The sequence below is a fragment of the Coturnix japonica genome, chromosome 7, assembly GCF_001577835.2.
Source record: "Coturnix japonica isolate 7356 chromosome 7, Coturnix japonica 2.1, whole genome shotgun sequence".
Classification (NCBI taxonomy): Eukaryota; Metazoa; Chordata; class Aves; order Galliformes; family Phasianidae; genus Coturnix; species Coturnix japonica.
The window spans coordinates 21,149,446-21,173,265 of record NC_029522.1 but is presented as its reverse complement, the minus strand read 5'-3'; the positions used below and the strand labels follow the sequence as shown (position 1 = coordinate 21,173,265).

The following is a 23,820-nucleotide window of genomic DNA, read 5'->3' as shown; positions in this document are numbered from 1 at the left end:
CAAAGTCAACCAGCTGCTCCTTTTAGAGCCCCCCTCTGAAATGTGAACACAGGACAGTGAAATTGCTGTCCTGCCAGATCATTCATCTGGAAGAGACATTATTAATAAGGAGCGATAGACTTCCCGTTGAATTGGGATGAAGGTATGTTTATTTTATCAGCGTTTTATATTCTGAGTGCAGTGCTGAGCCTCTGAGCGCAGCTTGGCTGAGAGTGAATCTTGCTTTAGGGGAAGCTCACAATATTGACACTTCCAACGGCTGCAGTGAATGTTGGCAAAAGAAACCCCTTCGTCTGAGGGAGACCAAAGTAGGCAAAAATAACAGAATCAGAAATCTCTAATGCAGAACAGGAAATTAAGAGGGGTGCTGTCAGGAATTTGTTGGAAATTGCTTTGGGGTCCTCCTGAAGTTGTTTGTGGGAGATAAGGGGCAGTTGTTTGTTTCTTAAGAAAAATCCAAATTACATATGTATATTTTAATTAACTTGTACTGAAACTATATTTCTATTCATGTGTTTTGCCTCATGCTTCTCTGTAACTGTGCTCTGAGTTCCTCTAGATCCTGTTCTCTCCCAGCTGTGCTTCCTCTTTGGGCTGCATGTACTGTGATGTTTCATGGCCCACAATCTGGGAGAAGGGAGAACAGCCCCTAATGGGAGTCCTAGCTCCATCGGGGCTGGGCATGCTGGAAGCCTGAATCATGGGGGAGAATGGGAAGAACAGGACCACAGAATGACAGTGTCCCTGGTTTCCAGGGCAACACTCTTAAATCAGAGAGGTTTGGTTTTTTCTTATTTCAATCAGAATATTTGTTTTCATTTGAAATATTTTAATACAGGTTTTGTTGTTTTCTGGGTCTTTCTCATAAGAAAATAGATTTTTAGGTGGGGAAATCAGGTGCTTTTTCTTTTAGTGAACCTGTTTTTTGGGGGTTTTTTTTGTTTTTTTCCTTTTTTAATCAGTCTTCATAACACACCCCTTTGATTTGGAAAAAAAAAAAAAAATACACTGACTATCACCATCTTTTCATTAACCTCTAACCTTGTGCTTGACTTTGCAGAAATACAGACATCACTGATAGAGGCCAGAGGGACTTAGAGAGGTCCTCTTGTACAGAACAGGGTCAGCTACACCTGAGTTTCACCCAGTAAGTATTTGTGTAATATTCTTGGAGACATGTTCCATTTGTGGGGATTCTTCTGTCATTTTAAGTGACCTTATAGTTTCCTTTCCTATCCCTACAGTTACTAAGCATTCTTTTATATCATTCTAATCTTTGCCACAATTTTAAAGTGATTAAATAGAAATTTTGTCTTCACTCTGTACAATGACCTTCCATGTGTTTGCAGGCAGTTTTATCTCCCCATCTTCTTTCAAATCCTGTAATGTCAACTTAACTTTCTTGGTCAGAGGTCTATAAACCATGACCTTCATGCTTATTCTCTTTGGATTATCTCTTTCTTAATTGCCATGTCCATAGTTTCCATGAGTAGTCTTATCCCAGCATGCATGTGTGACTACAGAAAGGATCCTACTTTTTAAGCAATAGCTGCATCTTGTACTTTGAGCTGAACAGATATCTCACTATATCCCAAACTGTGTGTTTAAACATATTTTACCCTTCATGCCTATATACCAACAATATTTTGACAATGTAATTCGTCAGTAGCGTCCTCCTGTTAAAAGCTATCATCTTTAATCTGAACAAGTGATACAAATCTTAAGTACTCATAACCTTCTTGACTTCTTCATCGAAGATGATCTTACGTAGCCTTCACACCTGCCATTTCTCTGGCATTTTCCTCCACAGTATCCATTTGATGCTCATTAGGTTTTCAAGTTATTTTCCCAGCTTTTTAACTGTGTGTGCAATCTTGTATTCTAAATAAGGTTGTTTATCCCCCATGTGTTTCAGTGAGTATTTTGGTAACAGTACACATGCAGGCGATATATTTGTCCTACACATCTTTGTCCCAGCATTCTGCAGTTCCTTCCCACTCGTGCCTGAAAATTGGAGTACACAGTTTTTTTTCCCCCTTCATCTCATCATTGTTGTTGTATTTTTTTTACCCTCTAGCATTTTTAGAACATAACATATTTTCAAGTAAGTAGTGTTAATTATGTAACAGCAATTTATCTCAGATAAGATCTTTTATTTTTGTTGCAATTTTGCAATTAGAATCCAGAAAATTTCAGGCTTTGAACCCTGCCTTTTATGTCAAGTTGTCTGCCCACAGCTGATGAGTCTAAGTATCTTATTTGCCTCAGAAAAGGAAGTGAAAAAAGTGCCATCTGCAAATTTATTGGGAATTTAAATATCTTGGAAGGATGACTGAAAGAGTAGATCATGGAGAATTTGAAATATTAGAGACCAAGAGTTGCTCTGTAATGGTAACTGATGAGTATTTCAACTCAACATCTTAAGAAACATTAACAAAGGACATTAAAACTGAAAGCAGGTCTTTTTTTAGATACATCACGATAAGACAACTGTCCAGTGTCAGATGAACAGAGAGCTGTATGGATATATATATATATAGGAAACTATATAAACTTTTTTCTACTCAAGCATCAAAATCTGTTGAGGTTTTTTGAAGGGTCAGCAAGCATGTGGATAAGGGAAAGCCAATTCCCATATATAGTACTTAAAAGCCCTTGCAATGTTGTTTTGTTTTTTGTTTTTCCTGAGACCTGAGCAACAGTGGGAGAAGAGGGAAGGTTAATGCATGAATTAAAATAGTATAGGAGGCATAAAACCTAAGAGGAAATGGCAAGTCTTGCCATGAACCACTACAGTGGGCTGTTCTGGGACTTGTGCTGCTCAAAATGCCAGTGACATACCTGGAAGAAGAGAACTGTGAGGTGATGAATATTGCTGATAAAATGGAAGTGGAATAGTTTTCAAAAAGGACAATGAGAATCACCAGATAAATAGAATGGCTTCTGTACAAAGTGGTTCTTCATATAGTGTGTAATTAATTCACAGAAATCCTTGCTGCAGGATGTTGTGGATGAGTTCAAGGACAGGCTAGGCAAGTTCAAGGAACTGAAATTAATTGAAGCTTATTAACAGAAACAACCTCTAGTTGAGCTTCTGTAAACTAGAAATGACTGGAGTTTACTCTTCCCTCAATGTCTTCATTTTGTCTGTGAATGGCACATGGCACTTTATTAAATGCAACCTCGATCTTACAACCATTTTAACGCTCTGATCTAGTTAAAGCACTTGATCCAGGTCTCTAATTGAATAGTAGGAATTCACATCTCCTAATTGTGTTGCTTGCACTCCAGTTCCTTCCTTAAAAGGAACTTTTCCTTGATTACTCTTTTTTGGGTGACATGGAAATAATGAGGACTGTGTGCTCCATTGTTTCAATAGAAGAGCTCAATTTCTAACCTCTGTTCCAATTACTATTGGTGCTTTTGTGTTGGACACATGGGAAAATTTAAGTCTGCACCTCCTATGTCTTCCTACCAACATGGATGTATGGATGTATATTGTTTGGTGATAGTACGGCAGAGGTACAGAGCAAGAATGCTGGGCTTCTGAGTACTGCTACTATATCCATAAGAAGCTCCGCAGCCCTCTGCTTTATACTTTCAGTCTTATGGAAATTACCTCATTACATGTTCCTCTACGTCTCACTATAACCTAGGATGCCTTTGTGAAACAGTTACCACAACTGCAGATCCTGATTTAGGTTTTTGTTCACCTTGGTAGGACACCATAACCATGCTTTGCTTTATGAACTGCCACAGCACTGATGGACTATGGAGGATATTCTTTACTCCTCTGGGTGTATCACTGTCAGAGTAGGCCAGTTTTCTAGCTAGGTCTAACTACTGAGCATATGCAGGAGCCAGAATAGAAGTTGCCTGCCTTTATTTAATCCTCCTCCACTGACAAAGCTAAACTAGTTGATTGTTCCCTGCCCAAGAGGATCTTTCAGACCTTTTAGCATCCTCTGTTCAAACAGCTTCTAACTCTCTGAAAAAAGGAATTGTAGTCCCCACAAGCCTGCTGGGGTGATAGTGGAGAGAATGTACCCCCAGGTGGGTAGATGACTTGCTCAAAGGACACCATATATTCATAAGATATATATCTTCTAGACATGTTCAGATATGCACTCTCCTAACACCAGGCATTCATAGATCAGTGTTTTGGTGGCACTGTATGTCTAAAAACAAGTGTAACTTTGTCAAATGAACTAATTAAGATTCTATTCTCTGTTGATCTGTAACAGAGCTTCCAAGAGAAGAGGAAGCCCAAAAGGCAATAGGTCCTGCTGGTCATTACTTGCAGTCTGGCAGTGGCAGATCCTGCTCAGCATGACAAGAACGGATAGGTTTTGTTTCAGGATCTGCATTACTCAGGGAGGGGGAGATTTCTCGGGGATACACAGTGTCAAAGGATGTGAATGCACATTCGGCAGGTACTGTAGTGCTATGGAGAAAATGGGTGCCTACCTGGGAAGTGTTCCTCATGCCATCACCTTTAAATCTGTCACCAGATCTGGGCTGAGGGGAGAGAATTTTGACAGAAGGTAGCAGGGTTTCTCTCTGCTTCCTATGGTTTTGCTGTCTTCTGCTCCATGGCACACAGTCCATTGCCCAAGGACTGCATGTCCCAAAGCTAGTGTACTGTATCCACCTATTTTAACTGGCCTAATAACAGTTATCAGCATTACTTATCTCAGATCACCCACACAGTTTCACCCACAAATCTCCATGAGTCACAGCTCCCCACCACCACTGGCAATATTAATTAATGACCTGTTGCGTGGTCAGGTTGCTGAGGCTTTTGATCTTTGATGTTGAAAGTTTCAGAGGGGTGGTGAGAGCTGTTTTGTGATGAGAGACGTCCAGGCCTGTTGGGAGGAGGTGGGAAAGCAGAAGGAGAATATGTATTTCTTTCCTTATTAAATGGTCATAGATGGTGGTAGGGACTGCAGAGACCTGGTCCTGATGACCCAGCTAGACTGCTCCAATTCTGTTTTTCCTCCCTCTTGAAGGACTATGGTTCTTCAACAAAAGGTAAATAACCCTGTTTTCTCTGACCCAGAAATACTTTTACATGAGTCATAATGTTCTAAATGTGCCTGTCGGTGTAAAACTACATGCTGATGTGAAATCCTTCCTCGAGTTTCAAGGTTGTTTCAGAACAAAGTGGATTTTAATTCTTTGCAAATGTTTTACTTTATTGTTCTTAGAAGTGGGGGTGAAGGAATCTATGTGTGATTTTATTAACACAAAGCAAATATATGACTGTTTACTTATGATCTCATAATTGTGCCCTAGCAAGGAAAGAACAGAAAAAGGGAGTGCAGAGATTTAAGCAATTCTGACAAGGGCAAAAAAAGAAATCTAATTCTAGTGAGTCTCTGTCTCCTAAACTTCTCTGTAGTGTCTACTGGTCCATCCACAGTCCCTGTAGAGTTGGATTTTCAGAACCATTGGAGAGATCACAGAGACTCAAGGCCTTTTATAATTTGTTTTCCTGAGCCAGAGAGATTCCCCTCTATTACTGTAAGGTTATTCAGCATAAGGTTATTCTGACTCAGTTAAGCAAACGGAGCTCACCTCATAATGAACACAAGTGGACAGAAGTAAAACGATAACTAAGGCTTGTTCTTAAAATGTAACGTTCCTTGAAACAAACTCCTTCAGGAGTAGAAGAAGTGTAGGAGAGAAGGGGGCAGAACAAACTGAAAAACTGCTGGGAAAATGAGAATTATACAGGGCCAATAATGAGTTTATCAAAAAGAAGAGCTGGCTAAAAGCTGTAGGAGGACAGTGACAGCTTTGCCAGTTTTTCTTGTTTTTTTAATCACTATTTTGATGTTTCACAAAAGTGATCTGTTCTATAGAAATAATGCTTTGAGATGCTTTGAAGTATATGGTAACTAGAAAAGATACTTGTAATTCTAGAGGAGGAGTTCTTTCTGCCTATAGAGAAACTGTGCTGGTCTCAAGAGAAATCCCGTGTAAGTTTGTTTGATCGGCAGTACAAATTGTCGGTCTGACATGGGCGTTACAGAGCTGGGATATGCTTAGACAGTCATGGTAGTCTGCATATGAACCTTGGGCAACTGTGGAAGAAGGGGAGTAAGGGCAGTGAATGGAACTGCTGTAGCCAGAAAGTATTTAAAATAATTTATTGGAATGGGATTCTGTTGCCTTACACTCACTGTTGTATACAGGGCCTTGAAGACCTCATCCTATTGCAGATCCAAAGTAAAATTTTGAGTATGGGGCTGAAAAGCACAAGGCAGTTTCTGATGCACTAAGGGATCAGGACTGAATGACCAATAGGATCATGATAGACCACAGAAATCTTGGGCAACATTGTAAGATATGTCAGGCTTAGACATCCACATTATGAGACAAAAAGCACTGTAGAAAATATAAGGCCAGGAATAAACAGTGAAGAACTGAAACTATAATATATAGGAGGATAAGAGGAAGTAAGGGAGACAGCTCTGCTGATGTCCAAAGTCCCTGTGATAGTGATGGCTTCCAGGAAGAGATTATAGTCCAAGGTACAGAGAAGGGGAAAAAACAACCCACTGAACCACGAGGTTCCCACTAAATCCAAACCTGGTTGTCAGCTTGAAATTGGGTGTACACATGGATACCCTGACTAAGCATTAGATTGAGCAGGTGAGGAAATGGATACAGGACATCAGCAGTATGCTTCAGGCATGAAGCAGAGAGGTGAGGAGAGCACAATTCCTATCCTTTGTGCTAATTTTTTACAGTGGTAAACACAAAAAAGAAACAACAACAAAAAGGCATTGTTCACAGAGGGCTGTGATTGGGGTTACATCTGAAGGTATTGGGATCTGGGTTTTACTATGAGGAAGCAATCATTACAAATATGTTTTTGAGCTCAGTTAAGGTCAAACAGAAGGGCTGGAAGCAGTGACGGCAACGTGAAGTATTTTTTTTGCCTCGTGCTCACTTTAATTGCTGTACATTGGTGCCATCTACTGCCTGGCTTGTGTCTCTCCCTGCATGGGTCTCCAATGCTGACATTGAGCAGAACTGCATCACGAGTTGGAAAAACTACAATTTTCTGTTGATGCCTTGACGTAACAATAAGACTCATAATACTGTATCATGGTGAGAGCATTGATCTAAAGAGAAAAGGCCTGTTGATCAGCAGCGCAACTTAATGGCTTTGAAGGTAGAACAGAAATGAAAAGTGAGTATATCTTTGGCTTGGAGGCTATGAGAAGGAATCAGTTGGACTCCTTAACTATGTCCAAGTGCCATGGCACAATAAGTCCCCTATTCTGGCTGTTCCATAAAACTTTGTATGCAGGGAAGGAGAAGGGTGTTGAAGATGTGAAAGAGCTTCTGGCTGTAAACAGGGTTACGTTATCAGGGGTCTGAATAGCGAATAGGCAGCTCATCACAAGTGTCAGATGCTGGCCCCTTGAATAACAATAGAAATTGTGTAAGCTCTTTTTAATCTAGCGCAGTTATTTAGATTAAAATGCATGGATGTTGAGATAACCCACGGGATTCCCTGTTAAGAACTTGTATGCTACCACAAATTCAGCAGTAGTGGTGTTCTGGAATAGCAGGAGAATCTGACAGAAGTCCAAGTATATAGATATATATGATGAGGATAGAGGGAAGTAGAAAGAAAAGTTAAAACTCCTCACAAGAAGAAGCACCTGACCTATGCAGGTAAAAATTTATTGGGATATAATTTGTGTTTTGAATCTTTAGAAAATCATGAAATTAAAGGACAGTGCATTTAAAAAGCAAAGAGAGATGTCTGCATCGTGTGTTTTTGGTGTAATTCCCTGTTCAAAGAAACAGCCGAGAGGGAGAGGATATGACTGAGGGCCAAATGACTGTCACTTGGGATTGCACTGCAGCATCCAGCTCCTGAGGAATTTGCTTGGACTGCCAATGGTGCTCCCTTGAGTGGGACAGCTGCAGGGATCAGGAGAGCGACCTGCTGGCCATCCTCTGTGCTGCAAGTTTTGCTCAAAATGTTCTTCTCAGTCTGTGGCATTTGTTGTTCTTCAGAGCTGTCAAAATAGACATTTTAAGGTCTTTATCACCACTGCAGTCAAAGATTTCATCACATTCAATAACTGTACTGTCTTTATAAGTGTGCTATCCTTATTTTACAGGTAATAGAAGCCAATATCCTGACCAGCCACAAAACCAGTACCCAAAGGACAGGAGTGGTCCAAGAAGCAGCAGCAGCAAATGGCATCTCCCAATAAGCCTGACATGAAGAGAAAGGAGAATTATACTCAAAGACAGTGTTTGCCCAACTCACACTGCAAAGCAAAGTCTCAGTGATACAACACCACTTTTTTATTTTGCACTTGAGATTGTCTCAAATATTTTCAGTTGATGGTAAATGCTGCCTTTTGGAACAAGCTGATCATGATTACAAGGTAAATCTCATAATCAGAGACTCTTATAAATGCTGAAGGATTGCTGGGGTTCAGAAGGATCTATCTCAACTTGTAGGTAACACAATTTCAAATGAAAATCAATGTTCTTCATAAATATCCTAAAACTTATTCCTGTCAATGGACAAAACTTTTCTAAAGAAGAAAGTATACTTTGGTTCTTGTTATTGAATTTAAGGAAGAACATGAATTTACAAGGGTTTCAGTCTCCTTTAAAGAGAGAAGTTCTTTAGAAATTATGGAAAATAGACTTCCTTGAAGATACATTTCTATACAAAAGGAACTTCAAGTATCTCTGAAAATGTGGGAATAAAGAAAGAGAACATTTTCCCAGAGCTGCAAACCACTGGAGGCTCCCTTCCAGGAGACGAAACTTGATGTTCCCACTGGAAGCTGACCCCACATGTGACTCTCGGCAGGACCAAGCATGGCCACCAACAGATACGCTGTCAGAGCCAAACACAAGCCTGCAGGGGAGCGTGATGCGATGAGCAGCTGCCACTGCTGAAAACTTTCTTTGTAGACCCTGACACCTGGCTTCCTTCACTGCAAAGCCTGACCTCCTCCTCCAAGGCACCACAGGAGACGCATTAGTGTGGCAGGTAGGAAAGCATGAGGACAGAGATCACAATCTGACATGACTGGGAGGAAGGGGAAGGGCTGCCTGGCTATAAGGCACTGATTTGTAAGTTCTTTGTGAGTCCTTTTGTTTTTTACTGCTTTGCTCTTGGCTTTGCATCTCTAGATGCATAAATTACGGTAGTGGAAGAAAGGAAAAGTGAAGGAAAGCAATGAGAAGTTTTGCACTAAAGCTTTTAATCTGGGTTTCTTTATTCAAAAGCCTGAGATAATTTGATGTGGCTTCAAAGCTCTAAACCCCAGTTCCTCAACTACATCTGAAAAGAATGTGCACATCAGTATTGAGGGCAGCAGCAGAAAGAAGTGAGGTGGAGCAAGTAGTTGTGCATGAATGAGCGCTGGACAGCAGGGATGGAAATGAAGGCTGACAGTGTGGTGGGCTGTTGAACAACCCTTGTATTGTGGATCTCGTAACTGGAGACTCACCTGGGAGGAGGGCAGGGTGAAGGGAAGTTCACGCTGTTATGCACGGTGTGTCTGCATCGTCACAGTGAAATCAAGGTGTTTGTTTTCTGTGCCTTGCCAACTACTGGCTCTGCAAGGAGGGAGGAAAAGACTGAGGCAACTCTTTGAAAACAGTTTCTTGCTTCTTCCTCTGAAATATCTGGTCCCAGAGTGGGCAGCAGGCTAGGTCACTCATTTCAGTGAGGACAGCAGTTTGTGTTGCTTCTTGGCACACTGCAAGTATCTGTTGTCCAAAAAGTTTAAATGGTTCTTTGCTTTATAATAATTTTTGCATATAATTGACTGAACCGCTTTGTTTAAAACTTGGCTCCTGCGTAGACCTCAGTGAGGAGGAAAAGAAATTGCTTGAGTTTAAATGCTCCCCTGTTTATAATCCAGGCGCTGCAGCATGGAGCCATTGCGTGAGAAACGGGAAGAGAACCTGACTGCAAGCCAGCTCCTCGCAAATGTGAAACAAATGTCAGCCTTTCAATAGCTGAGGAAAAATATAAAGCAAACAGCTACCGAGAAAATCCCCCCTTTATTCTATCTAATTGAAAGATGGAAATATTCCTATAAATGCAGATGGGTGCCTTTCCTATAAATATTTTAGCTAATGGGACTGTAGCAGAAGTCTTCCTGTCCTGCATATACAGTTAATCCCACTTATTACGTTAAATAGTACCTCTTTAAAGTCACCACGAGATGGCAGAGTTGGACTTGCAGCAATTACCTTTGCGTTTAAACTTAGGCCTGAAACTTTGTATCGTAGATAAGTCATCCCATAGAAAGCAAACAAGATCCAATCGTTGCATACATCTTTGCATGGCGTGGAATTGCCCATCTGAGTAAAACCAACAGCAGCAAACAGGCCAACCAGCTCTGCCTAGACCAGAATTTAGATACTGAGTAGGATCTGGATCCTACCTATGTTCCCTTTTGAATGCCTAGGCCGTGGTGGAGGGATTGAGACATGTAGGACAATTCAGCAGTGATTTGTTGGTACTTCTACTTTTGCAGGTCAGGCAAAGCAAGGATCCAGGCAGCAGAAGCAAGCTGGTTTCAAATCAAGATGGCCCTGTGATAATAGGTACTGTACTCATTAAACCCCTATGAATGTATTTACTGTAAAAAGAAAGCAGCATACTTCTTGGGAAGTGCTGACCCTTAGTGATAGTCTATGCTAAGCAGGTCTCTGAAAAAATAACATCTTCCCACAGCTACTGTGGTGTCTTCCACCCAGCGGAGTTGCTGTCTTGAGGGCTTTCCTGGCAGTCAGTGTTCCTGGACTTCAGAATGGTTACAGGATGCTAATCACCAACACGATGTACACCAGGCCTCTTTAGCTCCAGGGTCTTCTGGTTTATTATATTTTAAACATTCATGAACACACACATATGTAATGTTATGAGCATATGTGAATGTGTTGTAAATTTCTGTGCAGATACACTGCCCTCAAGGGTTAAAATGCCAGCCTGAACTTGTGGAGATCCTTGTACGTGCAACTCCCACCACTCCAAAGTAGCTTTTTCAACTCCTAGCAGATTTGAGAATAGTTTTTTTTAGCACCTCTAGTGTCTGGCTGAGATGTGATCTCCACTTTTCCACTAGATGGCAGCTCGTCATAGTTTTAATACCCTTTCCGGTCCATTAATGAGCATCATCTCACTGCCAGATTTGCAGTTGAACCTTCACGTACAAACAAAACATTAAAAGCAGAATGAATATGGTGATGCACAGTTCACCAATTTGTTTGCAATTCAGCGAGCTAATTTTCTTATTTATAGCACTTACTTTGCATCAAGCTGGCATTTCACTACGTACACAGTATGACACGTGGAAGAGCATGAGATGTAGAGCAGTTTGCATCTTCACAGCACTGTACAAGTACTTTGTGACTCTCCAAGGAGTGTATTGGCCAAGTCTAGGATGTCCACGTGGCTCTCTGGGATTTCTGAACGTGTGGCATCTCAAAAAGACCAACACTACTGCACAAAATGTTTTCTTTTCTTCTGCTGTACTTTGGTGTAAAGAGAAATCAGAGTCAGTAGTGTGGACTTCTCTCATCCCAGTCACTAAGTTTCCTACAGTGCTCTCCTGCCTAGGCGGTCTGTGCTAAGAAAGTAAATCAGCTGTTTAAAAGTCAAGGTCTCTCCACCTAACACCACAGTGCAACTGATTTCAAATGCCCACATCAAACAGTGATGGGGATTTGAGCTCTGTCAGGCACGTAGCAGCCCCTGGTACCTGAGATTCCACTTCTAGAGGGTGAGCTCCACATAGAAAGACAAATCACCAATTACTCTTCTGGAAGTGTCAGCTTTGCCATGTGCTGTTCCCAAAGCAATGGGGGCCTTTTAACAGCCGCAGTGAGGTGTGATGTATTCACACCTCTCCCTATCTGTTTTCCTAAGTCTGATGCCAGTCTTTCCAACTTTCACTTAGGAAGATCAATGCTTCCTTAATAGGCTTTCAAAGGCACAGAGCGATCTCCCACTTTTCTGTGACCTTGGTGCGGATCTGGGTATCTTGCGGTGCTAATTGGAGGCGGTTACAGCTGGGCTGACCCCTCAGACAGCAGCAGGCAGGCACACAAAGGTTACCCAGCCGCTGGTGTTGTGAATGGTGCCCAGAGCTGGCTGCATCCTGGATTTTGCTTCTCCACACATCTGATGTCAGTGACTCCTGTCGCCGTGGATTAGTACTGGCTGGACACGCTAATCAGGAAAATCCCACTGCCCCATGCTGCCAGGAGCTCCCTCACCTCAGTGACAGGCGGATCTTTGCTGCAGGCTGTGGAAGATGTCAGGCTTCCAAAGCAGTTCTTCTGGTTTCTTTATTTGCTCTTTCTCCCCCCAGGATCTCTCTGGTTTGCTAATGTAAAGTATGCTTTTGCAGATTCATCTCTCAGGGATGGTTTAGCTCTTCAGGGATTCGTACAAGTCCAGCCAATGCAGCCGGGTGGAAATACCTCATTTTCCCCAGACGTAGCCTTTCCTCCAGGCTCACAGCCTGCTTCGAGCCTGTTCCCATTTGTGTCCATCTGTAATTTGCTGCACGAATCTTTCATTGCCAAATATTGTTTTGACTACGCACAAACAGAAGGTCCCTAGAAACTGAACTAATCTAATGGAAATCTGAAGACTTGTGACAATGAAAAGGCCAGTCCTAAGGCAGTGACAGGTTTTCTGAGCATAAAAAGCTTATGACTTAAAGTCCGATCCTTTATAGACTGCTGAAGTGGGAGCTTTATATCATTTCCAGCTCACTAATAGTGTTGCCAACTCTCATGATTTTATCATGAGTCTCATGATATTCTTCTTAAAAGCTCGGTTTCTGGAGTCAAGCAATTACACGAGATTCATTTTCTCTCTCTTTCTTTTTTTTCCCTTCTTTTTTTTCTTTTCTTAGCAGCAAGTTCCTAGACCTGCTCCTGCCAAGCAGGTATATATATATACCTTGTGGGTTTTTTAAAGCCAATCTCATGTCCAACTCATGATTTTTGAATGCTTGGGATTGGCAACGCTATTTCAACAGACCTTATACGTATGTTTAGCACTGAAAGTCTTGTTGTGACTTTTTTTTTAGAAAAGCTATTTAAACTCATTTGGTGTATTCTTTATAGCTCCATCTACCTTGTTGGACTCACGGGGCCGGATCCTTTGCTGGTGCAAATTAGAGCAAGGCTGATGATTTAAACCATCTGGAGATCTAGCCCATGGTGCAGTCATCTGGCTTTACTGGCAAAGGGATACAAAATATAGTCCCAATAACATTTTTTAAAACTCCATAAAATGTGCCTAAAATAGACCTTCGTCTTTCTGAAGCAGATGTGGTATGTGCAGAGAACACAGCATGGAAAGCTTCAGAGGGATCCCCATAGCTCACTCAATCAGACCTGCCTCTTGTGGGTTTTGCTCTCTTTCCATGCACTGCACCACAACTGTGTCTGTGCTGCATGCTGTAAAATAGTCTTCATGTATGTGATTTCCAACCCAGGGAGTTACCTACTGCTTCCTTTCTTCATAACCTTCATGCAGTGAAACCATGCAGCTTAGTGTGCGTAAAAGAGCAGAGATAGCAGCCTACACTTAGCTCCTGTGTTAATGGACTCTCAAAAGTCTCCCAAGTGACAGTGATAGGACAAGAGGTGATGGCCTCAAGTTGTGCTAGGGGAGGTTCAGGTTGGATATTAGGAAAAAATTCTTCACCAAAAGAGTGTTCGGACACTGGAATGGGTTATCCTGGGAGATGGTTGAGTCTCTGTCCAGGGAGGTGTTCAAGAACTGTGGAGATTCTGTGCTGGAAAAGATCATGGAGCAGATCCTCCTGGAAGCTATGCTAAGGCACATGGAAGACAGGGAGGTGATACAGGAGAACCAACATGGCTTCACCAAGGGCAAATCCTGTTTGACCAACCTGGTGGGCTTTTATGGTGATGATCACTGCATCAATGGACAAAAGAGCCACTAGTGTTATTTGTTTAGACTTCAGTCTGGCTTTTGACGCAGTACCCCACAACATCCTTCTCTCCAAATCGGAAAGATATGGGTAATATATAATATAATGGGTAAGCTATTAAATGGACAAAGAACTGGCTGCAGGATTGAACCCAGAAAGTGGTGATCAAAAGCTCAATGTCTGGATGGAGATCAGTGACGAGTAGCATCCCAGACCCTCTGCAGTCAATACTCTTTAAGACCTTCATCAGTGACACTGACAAGTGGGATTGAGTGCACCCTCAGCAAGTTTGCTGATGACACCAAGCTGTGGGGTGCCATCAACATACCAGAGGGATGAGATGCTGTACGGAGGGACCTAGACAGGCTTGAGCAGTAGGACCACAGGAGCCACAGACAGTGCCCACAGTGGCACAGGAGATGGCTGTCCTCCTTCTGAGTCAGTATTGAGTGATGCCTCAGTGAGATGGGAGAAGATGATGTTTGCTTCGACATCTTTCTGATGGAGCACAAGGTGGGGACTTTGACCACTCTGTATTTGTTTTGGGTTTTCTCTGAACTCATCAGCAACCTGGATTTGAATCCATGTCTTGAGCAGTTAGCTCTTCAGATAAGCTGGAGAAAGTGGATGTTTACCAGAGAACGTTCGGAACGAAACACTAAGATTGGGCCATATGTATCACCTGGGAGGGGAAAAGTACTATTGCAGCATAAGTAAACATTTGCTAGGTTAAATATATTGATATCAGAATATTGCACATTTTTCAGCTATGTTGTAGGAGGTCTGCTGGGAGAAGCCCCAGGATAGAATAAGCTGCTGGGTTGTACCAGGATGCTATGACTTACCAGCTGTGCTCTGTGGAGGCCCTGCTGCTGCTTGGGGCACAGGGACAGAATAATGGAAGGACTTTAATGGCTATTATTTCTGATATTTAAGATTTATTAGTAAGTCAGGACTAGTTGGCCATATTTAGTGTTTGTCAGCACCTTGAGATAATCTTTGCAGAAGGGAATGTTGCTCTTTGTATTGATTGTAATCTGCACAGTCAGTATGGGGGTGTTCACGCCATATATGTCCCAATAATCTCCTTGGGGCTGGGGGAAAACACAGCTTCTCCCAGGAGGGATTCACAGTAAGAGCTGAATGCGTATGACACAGCCTGTGCACAACTCTCTCTCTGCATAGCTATGTAGGAAAAGGAGAGCAACAGCTCCTTAACGAGATGCTCAATGCAGTGCCCAAGTTCTCTGTCATTCTCACCATGCTGCAGTTCGTATGTAGGTTATGTCGTACTGGCTCTGCCAGCTGGAATTGAGGATTGTTCAGTGATACTAGAAGATTAATTAGACTATTAATAGGTCATATGACTACTGAACCAGTTCTATCCTACATTTTATATCAATGCTTTTTTTTTTTTTTTTTTTTTTTGTTAAGGCTAATGTTGAGGCAATCAAGGATTAACAAGCTGAATATTAGTAACATCATCGCTCTTCTGCTTCATGTAAGGTTGTTACTACTGTGTGTTTTCTAGATTTGCCCACTCTGAATTTGGAAGTCCTGGCTTGGAATTTCTTTGGTTTCAGTTTGTTTATTGGTAGAAATGGGATTTTTATGCTGCTAGAACTGTGTTTCAGTCTTTCAGTGAAAGTTTATGTGGTTCTTGCTGGTCACCTTCTACTGCCTTCTTTGTTCTGTAAGTACATTAACAGATTCTCTTGGGTTATTAAATAGGTACTGCACTTATGCCGAAAACACACTGTGGTTGTGCTCAGTGTGATTCTAATTTATAGAAGCTGCACATTTATCTTGCATAAAGGTACATAATCTAGCATGTTATCTGCCACTGAGAACTGTATCCCATCTGCTTAGCCCACGAGACATACACAGATCCTCTCCTGTGTGCAAAGGAAACAGTATTTAGGCTCTGCTTTGTAAATGTTTGGGATTTCTCAGGAGGAGTCTCTGCTTACTATCCTTAAAAGCAATACTGAAGAGAAGAGAGAGAGAAATGGTTGAGTTCTGTGGAAAGGTTTGATGCTATGAATTTCAATGGAAATAACTTTTGTCTCTGTGGATGTGTAACTTTATAGCATCCATTCCCCAAGTATGCATAAAACGTATTCTGCCAGTGTACTGTTGCTTGGGTAGTCAATATGCATATTTATTTGTAAAACACATGCACGCTTATCTGTCAGATGTTTTACGTGTCACCAAGTTTCAAATGAGTACAATAACTCTGCACTGGGTTGCAGTATGTTGGTAAAAGTATCTGTTCTCTCATTGTAATTAGTTCTAAACCCAAATAGTGACTGTGTTTCCTAACACCAAACCCTTTCAAGGAGAGTATAAGGTCTTGCTGCGGTGGTAGTTTTGGTTGTGCTCCCTTCACAAGGAGCACTGAGCAGCACCTTGAGTTCAGTAGAGCTCAGGAAGGGGTATCCAAGCATTAATCATTCACTGCAATGCTTCATAAAAGAAAATCTCAGTGAAAACAAGAGCAGGAAACCCAACTATTCTAAGAAGTACTTTAAAGTAGCACTAGTTTCAGCTACCAGGTATTTGCACTATCAATCAAAATATATTTATTTATCAGTTGCATCATATATTAAAGCTCCAGGCTATGCAGAATAAGAGGCAGAAGAGAAATATTGGAGGTATACATATGAAAATACTAAAGCCTACACTTCCTGGAAATAATACATAAATGTCATTTGCTGACAGAAAAACAGATTGGTGTAAAAGGAACTCCAGAAATGACCTGACATCAGAATCACAATTTCCTGTGTCACAGGTTAGTGAGAAATTGCTTCTTTACAGCCTAACAATTCAAGGAATAATGACCTAACATTGTTCCACTGTGAATTGGGGCCAAGAGATATATTTTTGCAGGTAGCAACAAATAAGAACAAACCTTGCAAAGAAGTAGAGTGCATAAATCCTAAAGCACACTGGAGAATTCACAGGTTTTGACATAAGCAATCTATAAACAATATAACTGATTTGAAATATATTAGGCATGATTGCAAACATTACTTGTCTCTTCAGCAAAAATAGTCTGGACCTCTGTGGGCAGTAGCATATGAGGGATATTATTTAGGGATTCAAGGCCCTTCTGATTTTTTTTTTTTGCTCATCATCATCAACATTAGTTAAGATTTACAGAGAAGGATGGGTGTGATGGTTGCCCGAGTTGAGATAACTCACAGACATCTGATTTTCAAAGAATGCAGACTATCTGTCTGAAGAATCGAGTATGGAGTAATAGGAGCTCTGTCCAAAAATCCTACCATGTATACAACTTTACCTTTTGCTCTGCAACCCTTAGAGGAGTCTGGAGAGAGGAGCCCTCAGTACACAAGAGCTCTGAGGTATGGATAATATGGTCACATTCTTGTTTCTAAACTTTTTATTCCTTTACAGCCTCCATGTTTTTGCTGAAACATCTTCTAGAAGATCTGTAATGCCTCTGAAAGACTTAGAAAAAGTAAAAAAGTGACCTACAAAAGCATATAAGGTGAGGTATTTTCAAACACTTTATATCCTCTGAAAGTGAAGGTGAAGATACAACTCTGAGCTCTGACAAAACAGTTTTCTTAAGACAGCAATATCTAGTAGCCTGAATTTTGGTCTAAGAATTGGGATTTGTTTTCCAGCTTTATCAGAGACTCTTTATCTGGCCTCGCCTGAGATAAGCGTGAAGCACTCTAATTAAATTTATGGAACTGCAAAGGTTAAGTGGATAAAGATTTTTGGTGATGGGAAGGCCCAAACTAAGTTTTCCCCTTTTTCTATAATCACTGGCCACCATCGATAATGTTTTAATAGCCCTAAAATCACGGCAGCTTAATGAAAATTATCAGTGTATATACACTGATGGAGTATGTACACTACAATATAGGATAATGTATAACTGACAGAATATCCCTAGTTGGAAGGAACCCATAAGGATCACTGAGTTCAAATCCTTTTTCCACACAGGACCAGACTCTTTCCATTTTCTATTGATAAAGATTTCTGTTTTTCTGCAAAATTTAATATGTATTTATGTTTTCTCTTCCATCTCTGAAGTGAATTAATGCAAGTACAGACTTCAACAAGCTTAGTTCTTACGAACTTCTTATGAAGTTTTGCTTTCTGTACCTTGCCTAACTCCAGCTCTTCACAGCTCTTCATGCAATGCTACACACAGGGACCAGTTACCATTTTGTACATCCCACTCCCAGCCCTCATTCCCTCCTAAGGGCACAACTACCCCTGACTAGGCCTGGGGAAGAAACTTGTCTATTACAGTGTGCCACTCCTTGTCTATAGCTGGAAGCTCTGTGAGAGGCATAGACCCAGACCTAAACTTTCCATCTTCAACTTTCTATAGTTTGATAGCATTGAGCTCCTTCTCATAGTAAAAATCTGATTTTGTTTCAGATCTGAACTAGAGAAAGGACTCCTCGCTGTCTGTGAGCAAACCAGGTCTGACTTTTCTTGAAAGCTGCGGGGAACACTTTCTGCATTTTGAAGAAACTTTTGTCCTTCAGCCAAGACAGGTAGGGGATGGCATCTATGTTTCTCATTTGTGGACAATGCACATTCAGATGGCTTCCTTTTACCATTTTACAAGCAGTACTTTCCATGTCTGTAGTCACGTGAATCACGTGAGACCTGTTTTAGTAGGACTCTGCAGTTTGGTTAAGATTTAATAAGCTCTTGCACGCTCTCTGTAATGAAAGGCAGGCTTCCAGGCTGGTTTTGTAGCAAATAAAAGTACTGCCTCATTTGCTGATGTAGCATGGAAGTAACCTTTCATAACCACAGAAAAACTTGACAAAAGTTTATGGTATCAGCTCTGTATTCCAGATGCAGCAAAGATTAAACATGGCAAGAATTGACCCTTCCATTGGAAGGAAGAAGAGAGAAAAAAGCTATCAGAAAATTAGCATTAATTACTCTCTTGGATACATTTTGGAGAGGGGGGGAGAGAGAGAAAGAGAGAGAGAGAGAGAGAGAGAGAAAGAAGTATAGGGCTTAATCAAAATGTACAATGCAGGAAAATGGCATCTGCCTCAAGGAACTTCCCACTGTAGCTTTAAACAAGAGACAACACATACACTGAGGCAGATAGGAATCAAAGCTGCATATCATCCTGATGAGTATTGTCTCACTGCACACAGTTACGATTTCCCCCAGGTAAGAGGCTACTTTGAAAAAAAAAAAAAAAAAAAGAAGGCAATGTATTGTGCCAAAAAAATATTCCCCATTCTCCCAGCAAATTCTGAGCCAGCATTGTACACAAAGTTCTTAATTTATTGAATAGCATTGAAATTAGTTATATTCTAGAGTCATGAAGATGCATTCAGACTCTGTGCAATGTCACTGACCCCAGAGCTGATACAGCTGTTTAAATCAGGGCAGAACTGATCAAGTGCTACTTTCCATTTGGACTTAAACCAGATGCCATAAAGATATGAATTGCATGAAATTTTAGGCCTCTAGCTCTTAGTGATCATCCTATATGTAATTATTGTCTTCTTTCTAAAAAAGATGTGTGTTTAAAGCTGGTTGCTTTTGTTGTTGTTGTTGTTTTCTGGTAGCTTCTATCTATGAATATCCTTTGAAATACTCATTTGGGCTTTGTAATTTACTATGAGGATCTATGAAGATTTATAGAAATAAATCTCATAGATTCCAGCAGAACAGAGCAGATCACCCCCCATTTGGTTTTTTTGGGCTGTTTTATTTAAATATCTTCTTTAATTAAATAAATATATATGTATATATATAATAACCAAACGTTTTAAAAGCCCCATGTGTTCCCCACTTTGAGCTGGTCTTGCTTCCCCTGTGGTTAATCATATTCATTCCACTGACCTAATGGAAGTGGGACAAACCCCAGATTAACAATGGCAGAGCTGGCAGTATGTCAATCTTTTATTATTGAGAGCTTTTTCTCCTCTTCTCTTCTCTTCTCTTCTCTTCTCTTCTCTTCTCTTCTCTTCTCTTCTCTTCTCTTCTCTTCTCTTCTCTTCTCTTCTCTTCTCTTCTCNCTTCCCTTCTCTTCCCTTCTCTTCTCTTCTCTTCTCTTCTCTTCTCTTCTCTTCTCTTCTCTTCTCTTCTCTTCTCTTCTCTTCTCTTCATTTTTTCTTCTTTTCTTTTTTATTATGATTAAAAACCCATCTCCCTAGTCCAGAACTTTTCTGAATGTATCCTCTATACCCACACACTCATGCTACAGCAAGGTATAGTAACTGTGCATTGTCACATATCTTCAAATCTGTACCTGGTTTCACCCCCATCAAGCTGTACAAGAGCAGAGAGAAGAGCAGAGGGAAGAGCTGCACTTTGACCCCTTGTTCATATTTTGATTCTTTTATGTATACCAAATGTCAGTCATTCTGTCATCTATTTAATCTCAGACACCTATGGAAGATTAAGAGAGGGCAGTTCAATGAGCAGAGCAGGAGAGAGAAGGACGGATGAGCTACAGTGGTCAGATAATGTAAAAGCCAACTGGAGGTGCTCAAAGAGCCCCAGCCGTCACCCTCCATCATCCTGCTACAAAAAGGAGGAGCTTCCCCCAGGCTTAAAAATCATCTTTTTCTAAAGGATTTTCACGTATGAATTCTAGAAAGAAAAACAGTCCTTGACTATTGAACTGCTCTGAATTAATCCATTATTTCCTTCTTTTGATTTTAAAAAAGTTCTTGACTACAGTCTAGGTGCATATATACTCTAATACTGCAGCAAGAATTTAAGCCATATCTCACATACCGTTATTCTCCAGCAGTTTCTGATTGATCCAAAAACCTCTTATTCTATCCCATGCCCCCCCGGGTTTGTAGGTCATCCTCCCCCAGTGAAGTACCTGGGTGCACAAGTGTGCTTTGTTTGCTGAGATCAAAGGCTTGGTTTGTTCCTACTCCTGGTAACCAAAACCCCTCTCTCTCTCTGTAATGGAGTGCTCTCTTCAGCAGTGAAACCCCTTGCAGCACAAAATTCACATGGCGAAAGGTTGCATTTCTGGCTCAGAATAGGATGCATGTGTGCCATGGTGGGAAGAGGGAACTTCCAATGAGATAGTGGGTGCATGCTGGTGCTAGTCTCAGACAAAGATAAAGTCATAATGCTGGTGATTAGTGCAGTAACCTGTTGCCTTGTCTCCCTGGGGTATCTGCATGGAATAAATGGCGTTTTGGGGCGCATGGGGAGCCAAGTTGTCACTCTCAAGCGTTAGCCTTCTAATGTCATACAATAACATGGTGTTCAGACGAGATGATGTGGTCTTTTCCAACCTTAATGATTCTATGAGAAAAGAGGTGTGCGAGCATTCAGACCGAAGGCACTATAGTTAGCAGCAGGTTTTTAGAATTTAAATTGAGATACCGAGCGTGGGGTCCGGTCAGATTGTATTTTGTACAGAAAGGTTTCCAAGGGGCATAAAGCTCATTCTCTTCTTGCCCAGACCTGGGCTGTGTGTTGGGCAAATCCGCTGGCAAATGTTAACAGTGCCCAAGGGACTGAAAGTGAAGCTGGGGGCTGATGTGGCATGCGGTTGCCATGGAACTGGACATAACCCTGCTGGAGTCAGATACCCCAATGGTCCGGTGAGTTTCAGCTTGCTGTAGGGTACAACAGCACAGCGACCCTCCCTAGAAGCATCTGGTTGTGTTTTAAACTTTTGATAAATTCCATAGCCAAAGAAATCAAAACAAATCAAGTAACGAGCCCCGTCTGGCCATGGTCCAAGTTAAAAACTGCTGCATTCCTCGTTGGTATTAACGTTAATGCATCAGATCAGTGCAAAAGTGAAGATATTTTTGGGATGCAGAGGGGTATGTTTGGGGGATATTTTCTTCTCCTTGCAGCCCTGTTCCCAAAAGACAAGGATTAAACAGAGCAATGTGCTCTGGCCAGGTCAGTCACTGCGCTTAGGGAGCAGTCTTTAACGAACGCTTCTCCCAGGGAGGACGTTCCAATGGCCCAGGCCCAGGTTACAGCCGTGGAAGATGTTCAGAACACAAAAGCGGAGGAGGAAAAAAGAGCTGGAGAAAGGCACCTCGAGCTCCATCCCGCCCCTGCGTGGATGCGTCCACATGAGGCCAAAGTTTTGTTGTTTGGGGTTCTGCTTGTGTTTTGGTTTTTTGTGTGTGTTGGTCAGCTTTCCCCGAAGAAGAGGGTTTGGGGGTTTTGCTGTAGATGTCCTCCAGCCGAGCGGAGGTGGGATAACCCCGCACCGAACCGCCACGGTTTGCCCGGGGAAGGGGGCATGGGAAGGGGAGGGGGGAGCACAGAGAGGAGATCCGGAGAGGTCCGCTGCTCCCACACCGAAAGGGTGCGAAGCTTTTCATTCCCCTTCGTTATTTTTAAAGGGAGGAGGGAGAAAACACAAACCCTGCAGCCAGTCCTCCTTTGAAAGCTCTCCAGCCTCTTCCCCGCAAGCCTCCGAACTTCAGCCTGCGTGTGTGTATATATTTATTTATATACGTGCGAGTGTGCGCGCCGCGTCCCGCGATGGGCTGATGGGCAGCGGGAGCTCCGCGGGCCCACCCCGGCCTCCCCGCACGGCTCCGCGGGGCCGCTCCGCATCGGCAACGCGCTGCGCTCCGCCGCAGCTTTTGGCGAGGAGCAAAGAGAGGGGAGAGGCACAAAAGGGAAGGACGGAGGGAAAGTCCCTCCCACGCCCCCCTCCCCCAAGTTTATGATGGGGGTCCGGAGGAGTAGCTCTGCTCCGCAGCAACCGCTCGCCTGCTGAAAACTTGCTGCTCCGCTTTTTGGGTAAAGTTGATGCTTATTGTGTCTTTTCATTGTGCTTTTTTTTAGGTTTTGTTGTTGGGTTGGTGTGGGGTTTTTGGTTTTGTTGGTTTTTTCTTTTTTCTTTTTTCTTCTTCTTTTTTTTTTTCTTTTCTTCTTTTCCGCCTCTCCTCCCGCTTTTGGCGGAGATGCTCCGTGCCGGAGCGGGCCGGGGAGGGGGGAGGGGGTGACAATTTGGTGGGGGGCTCCTTTTTGTGTGGGGGGTCGCACCCGTGCATGTTCTTCCCCCCCTTCTCCCCCCGTCTGCGGTGAGCGGAGCGCTGCAGCGCGGTGTGTGTCCGTCTGTCCGCTGTGTCCCCCCCCCGGTGGGGACCGCTCTCTCCTCCGCTCTCTCCGGGACCATTGTTTTTCCCGGGGGCTGCGGGGACCGTCCCCGCACCGGAGAACGCCCGGCCCGGTCCCGGAGCTCCCCATGGCCACCCCTGAGTTCGCCTTTTCGTTATTTTAATTTTATTAACTTAACCCCCCCCCCCCCCCCCCCCCCTTCCTTTTCACCCCCCCCCCCCCCCCCCCCGGGAGGGGCAATCTTTCGACAAGTATATTTGCCGAGGAATTTAAAAAATTCCCTGCTGCAACTTGATCCCTGTGTGATGAGGAGCGGCTCGGAGAGACCCGGACTCCAATCCTATTAAGGACTTAGGGAGTTGAGAGTTTTTTTCCCCGGGACTCGGTGGCTTTAAAACAATCGGAGAAGAAGGGAGGGAGATGGGCTCATTTAGATGCCTTTTCTGCCTCAAGTGATTGCCATCATTTCCTGGGCAACCTGACTTGTGGAGGGTAGGGGCTCGGGATGGTTTAGCAGCGATCCTGCCGCTTCTTTTGCGATGGCTAAGGGATTTTATTTTATTTTTCGCTCATTGCAGCCGGGCCTGAGAAACTTAATGGGATGGCTCTGCGCTGCGCTCTGCCCGCCCCGGGATGAGCGCGCAGCCCAACCCAGCCCGGGTAGGCCTTTTGTACCCGGTTGTGAGCCAGCCAATGTCCCGGAGTGGCAGAACAGTGGAGCTGCCCCCGAACTCGCCCCTTCCTGTAA

General features: G+C 42.6%; 1 protein-coding gene across 6 annotated transcripts in view; it reads left to right on the top strand.

Moving 5' to 3' along the window:
* Positions 1 to 23,820, top strand: part of GLI2 (GLI family zinc finger 2) — a 201,752-nt gene that overhangs the window by 5,714 nt on the left and 172,218 nt on the right. For 3 of the 6 annotated variants that reach the window (XM_015868818.2, XM_015868819.2, XM_015868812.2), the window contains exon 1: positions 22,474 to 22,751. The gene's annotated coding sequence lies outside the window, so the exon portion shown is untranslated. Of the gene's footprint in view, positions 1 to 1,060; positions 1,148 to 8,150; positions 9,044 to 10,544; positions 10,615 to 16,711; positions 16,777 to 17,405; positions 17,500 to 18,407; positions 18,527 to 22,473; positions 22,752 to 23,820 lie in introns of those variants that run through there. The other 3 variants (XM_032445769.1, XM_015868813.1, XM_015868814.2) reach the window with 2 other exon arrangements.